This window comes from Eupeodes corollae, chromosome 1, assembly GCF_945859685.1.
Source record: "Eupeodes corollae chromosome 1, idEupCoro1.1, whole genome shotgun sequence".
Classification (NCBI taxonomy): domain Eukaryota; kingdom Metazoa; phylum Arthropoda; class Insecta; order Diptera; family Syrphidae; genus Eupeodes; species Eupeodes corollae.
Window position 1 is genome coordinate 265,299,939 of NC_079147.1, and position 5,518 is coordinate 265,305,456.

The 5,518-nt window shown below is 28.9% G+C and overlaps 1 non-coding gene across 1 annotated transcript; it reads left to right on the top strand.

Annotated features, from left to right (window-relative positions):
• The first annotated feature begins 3,568 nt into the window (after positions 1 to 3,568).
• Positions 3,569 to 3,640, top strand: Trnae-cuc (transfer RNA glutamic acid (anticodon CUC)). The gene has a single exon. It is a non-coding gene; the product is annotated as a tRNA-Glu (tRNA).
• Positions 3,641 to 5,518: the final 1,878 nt, after the last annotated feature.

The window sequence follows — 5,518 nt, forward strand, 5'->3', positions numbered from 1 at the left end:
AATATAATATTGTATGAACAAAATGCAAAAGATAATAAAGATTGTTCTAATACATCCTAAATTTTGATAATAAAACGAAAAATTACTTGGAGAACAAGCAACCTTGAATTCTTTTAAAGATGTTTTTAAAGATGATTTTGAATGTCCATGAATTGTGTTTAGATCATAGATATTAACGTCAAATTCGCAGAAAGGTACGTATCTACGTTTTTTGGATGGTTAATGAACTTTTTCACCTTAACGAGTATAAAGCTGATACCTATTTGACGTTAAAACAAAATGAGCTATATAAAATGTAGTTAAATTCAGTCACGACATTGGTTTGTGCGTTTTTTGGCATCAACTAAACTTTAATTTGTTTTAATTGTAATAGTAAAAAATACACAGAGTCCTTTCTGCATATCTTGGCATTATTATTAGTAAAACTTAATTTGTTTTGAGTGGATGTGGGTTCTTGAGATATGACCAACGAAAAGAAGTATCCAAAAAGTTCTAGGGACCTTACTTTCAATTAGACCAATAGGACCGAATTCCAATGGCAAGTCAAAATTAATTCTGGTGCTTTGCAAAAATATTCCGTCAATTTATGGTTAATGTATTTTTAAAAGAGCGATAACAAATGAGCTCACCTGTGCGTATACGTGTTTTTTAACTTCATACAAAAAGTTATTTTAATGGTTCTGATTTTTCGAATTGAAAATTTTGACATTTCAAGACTTTTCAAGGTCCATAAAAGATGTATACTGATAACTTCCCATCCCGTCTGTCGATTTGTCTTGCTTAAATGTTTGTCTATATGTACTCGTATCAATTTTTACCAAATTTTCGTACTTTTTTTGTAGATTTTATTTTTTATGAAAAAACGGACTGTTGGAGTTTTTATAAAAAAATTACTGAATATCGAAAACAATATTTTCTGTGAAATAAAGTAAGTTTGAAGCCAATATTTTTTATTTTTGAAAAGCTATTTGAGTCGAAAGTAAATTTTTACCAACTTTTATTAATTTTTTTTTAGGTTTTTATTTTTTGTAAAAAAAAACATTTCGTTTAATCATATATAAAATTTAATTCAAGTCTCTAGCGTTTTTGGTTCGTAAGATATTTAGGGTTAACTTAAATTTTCACTTTTTTTCAAACTGCTATGGTAAAAAAAAAACACCCAAGCAATTGTCTTAAAAACCCTTTCTGCATCTTTCTGCCTTATTATTTGTATAACAAAATTTATTTGAAGTTGATATCTCTTCTGGTTCTTGAGCTATGGAGGACGAAAAAACGTCGCGAACGTACGTACACACGCACGCACTGACACCTTTTTAAAAATCTTTTATTTCGACTCTAGGGACCTTGAAAAATGTCGAGAAATGTCAAAATTTTCAATTTGACAAATTGGACCCATTACAATAACTTCCTATGGGAAGTTAAAAATATTGAGTTCAAATCAATTTTAACTAACAATTTGCTTCCAACATTTAGTAAAATTTTGAATAAAATCGAGTTATAAGCTTTTTACACAATATTGAAAAATAAAAATTACTTAAACCTGATAAAGTTTTATTTTCGACTAAAATATATTTCTAAAAATTGTATATATTGGCTTCAAAATAATTGCAAAATTTATAGAAAATATGGTTTTTAACATTCAGTAAAGTTAAATTATTAAAAATTGATTTTCAATTCTCAATACTTCGTGATTAAATGGAGATATTGACTTTAAAATGTTTCATAAATTTTCTTAGCAAAATCAAATTCGTATTTTTTTATAAGAAACCAAAACGTTCAAACTAATTAAAATTGATAAGAATTGTTTTTTTTTGCTAAAAATCTGGTTAACAAAATTTGATTTTGAAATCAAAATTATTAGTTTTAAGTCAATTATTTTTGAAAAATTCTACTGACAACTTTCTTAACAAGAAACGAACACCTACAAAAACAACAAAAAATTAATAAGAAATGGTTTTCGACTCAAGTATTAAGAGAACAAAGAAAGGTGTTGAAATAATTTATCACACGAAAATATTGTTATGAATAATTTGTTAAAGTTTTAAGCAAGACAAATCGACAAACGGGATGGGAAGTTATCAGTGTGTGTCGCATTGCAGCCTATTCTACAAATTCCAATACACTTCAACTATTAGGACAATAATGATAAATTGGGCCAGTATTAAATTGATAGAATTGTATGTTTAAAAGGTTTGTATATTGGATACATATTCCAGTTTGGGTTTGAGGTTGATTTTAATGATTTTTAAATGTCTTGACAACGTGGATAAATGATTTTGAAACATGTTTCTTTTAATTTTCCCTTTAGAATTCGTTTATGGGAAACTTTTATTTTAGAGGAACCAGGATAAAAAGCAAATTATTTTAGCTAATACTTAAAAATGATCTACTAACATTTGAAGTGCAATTTAAACTGGGATTAACTACAGATAGGTTGAGGCATGAAATTAATTTTGAATAACTACTCTTGGAAACAAGATTTGACTACGGGAGTTCCCTCATGGTTACATTTGTCTTAACATTATATTTAATACACTTTTACATTGAGTTATATTTCCCAAAAAAACATATTTGTAGCTTATTGCTTTCATATACAAAGTTCAAGCGCAAAAATCAAAAATCAAGAAATCAAACTAATTAAACTAATTTATTTATTTAATTTTCTTACAACATTCATTTTTGAGTGTTAGAAGTTTTTACCATTTGTATACGAAACAAGTATATTGTTGACTACGATAACCTATTTCACATACATTTAAAAAAACTGGTTTATTGGTATATTTCATATAGAACCATTTTCACACCTCAAAGTGTTTATATTTCGCGTTTGTGAAGTCTAATCTTGAATACTGCAGTGTAATCTGGAATCCTTCAAATTTTCTTCATTCATTTAGAATAGAAAAGATCCAAAAACGATTTACGAGAGTTGTAGTAAAAAGACTTCAATGGGACATAGATTTTCCTACCTATGAAACGAGGTTTAAACTACTCGGTATTTTGCCTCTTAACATTCGTAGAAAGTATACAGAGGTTATGTTTATTCGTGACATAGTGCAAATCATATTGATTGTTCACAAACTTATATCTAATTGGGATTAATGTTCCTGCGAGATTGCTTCGAAACCAACCATTTTTTAATGTTCCGTGTCATAGAACTGTGTGTGCTTCCAATGAACCAATATCCAGGTATTTAAGTGAATTAAATACTGTTTGCAACATGATTGATTTCATTGTTAGTAGATATTTATTTAAATCAAATTTATTGTTAATTCTAAATAACTTTGCTGGTGGTAATGTTTAAAATTATAAATTGTATGTAATATATTATATAGCAATCACTAAAGTACCTATTGTCACTTTGTTTGATGAATAAACTAAACTAAAAAATAATAAAAATAGTTTATTTTAAAATTTGATGTGATATTTTATTTTATCGAGGGTCGTTTTAATGCGTAAATAATAGATTCATGAGAATGATTTATTCAAGTCAGGTCAGTAATGTTATTTAAAGTGGTCTATTTAAAGAAATCTTACACGACAAAAATAAGTTAGAAATCTTGAAATTTTATCCCATATTGTCTAGTGGTTAGGATACCCGGCTCTCACCCGGGAGGCCCGGGTTCGATTCCCGGTATGGGAAAGTCTTTTTTCCAGTATGATCGTGCATTTTTATGCAAATACCTATTTATTTATTTAATCCGTTAATTATCTAACGTTAATATAAACTTATAGCTATTTACATAATTTTTAATTTTTAATTTAAAATTTTTATTATTATAGAAATAAATAAATACTATAACGAATTAAAAAAGCTTTCTTTAAATTGTTTACTTTTAACATTGTCATTAACAGATGAAATTAAATTATAAAATTTATTGAAGACTGAAATCAATTGATTTAAAGGGCTATTCATACCATAGTTAGTTCTGCTAAAGATCGGACATAAAGGTATCTGTCTTCTTATGCTAGTTTGGCTATAGCTAAAATTTAGACGATTCAGAGCTGTTGCGGATATAATAGAACCATTAATTAATTTTAAAATAAAACAAAATTGGAGATATTGTCTATGTTGTGAAAGTGTAGGGAGCTTTATTAGCAAAAGTCTCTGAGAATAAGGAGGTGGTGTAAATATTTGGGAAAACGGAAGAAAACGAAGACAAAAACGCATAAATCTTTTTTGGATACTTTCAAGTCTGTCAATATGGACTGAATAGTATGGTGCCCATATAACACAGCCGTATTCAAGTATTGGTCTTACAAATGATACATAAAGAAGTTTTAAGACGTATGGGTCACGAAAGTCACGAGAAAAACGTTTAATAAAACCTAGAATTTTGTTAGCTTTTTTAACTATAAAGTTATAATGGTCACAGAACGTTAATTTACTGTCAAGAATAACACCTAAATCAGAGAAAACGGAAAGCTTACAAAGGGAGGAAGAATCTAATAAATAGTTATAATCTATAATTGTTTTTTTGCGTGTAAAACACATAGTTTTACATTTGTCAATATTCAATAAAAGTCGGTTTGTATTGCACCATTCCCTAAAACTATGAAGATCTTCTTGAAGCTGTGAGCAGTCATTAATTGAACTAATAGATTTGAAAATTTTAATGTCATCAGCGTATATTAAAACGGAGGAGTTTTTTATAACGGATGTTATGTCATTTATATATAAGATAAATAATAGAGGACTTAAATGGCTACCCTGTGGAACACCAGAGTTGACGTAAAATTGGTCGGAGAATTCATTTCTGAATATAACGCTATAACTTCGGTTCTTGAGATAAGACGCGATCCACGTCAAGAATTTGTCGTTAAACCCTAAGGCCTTAAGTTTATGGACTAAAGTCTTGTGACACAATTTGTCAAAGGCTTTGCTGAAATCTGTGAATACGCAATCTACTTGTTTACGATCTTCGAAAGAGTCAAGGCAGAAAGAAGTGAAGTGAAGTAGGTTTGTAATTGTTGATTTATTCTGGACGAAACCATGTTGATTTTCACATACAATTGAATTACAATTAAAGGATAACATCTTACAGATAATGGACTCGAATAGTTTGGGAATAACGGAAAGTTTGGCAATCGGCCGGTAATTCGTTATTTCATTCTTAGACCCTTTTTTATGAATCGGAGTTATAAATGCACTTTTCCATAATAGTGGGAAAACTGAGCTTCTAAGAGATTCATTGAACAAAACAAACAGAGGGTACGATAAATGAGACACACATTTTTTTAAAACACATGATGGTACTCCATCAGGACCAGGGTGAAAACAGTCATCAAGTTCTGAGACACAACGAACAATTGAATCCTCACATATTGTCAAGTCAAGTGAGTTAAGGTGAGGATAATTTTGGGCTGGAAAGAACGAATCGGAAATCTGAAAAGAAGAAGGTACGTCGAAAGCATCTTTGAAGAAATTAGCAAACATATTTGAAATTATTTGGGAGTCATGACTTGTTGTGTTATTGAAAGACATAGAGATTGGGTAACCGTCAGTTTTTCTTTTACTTTT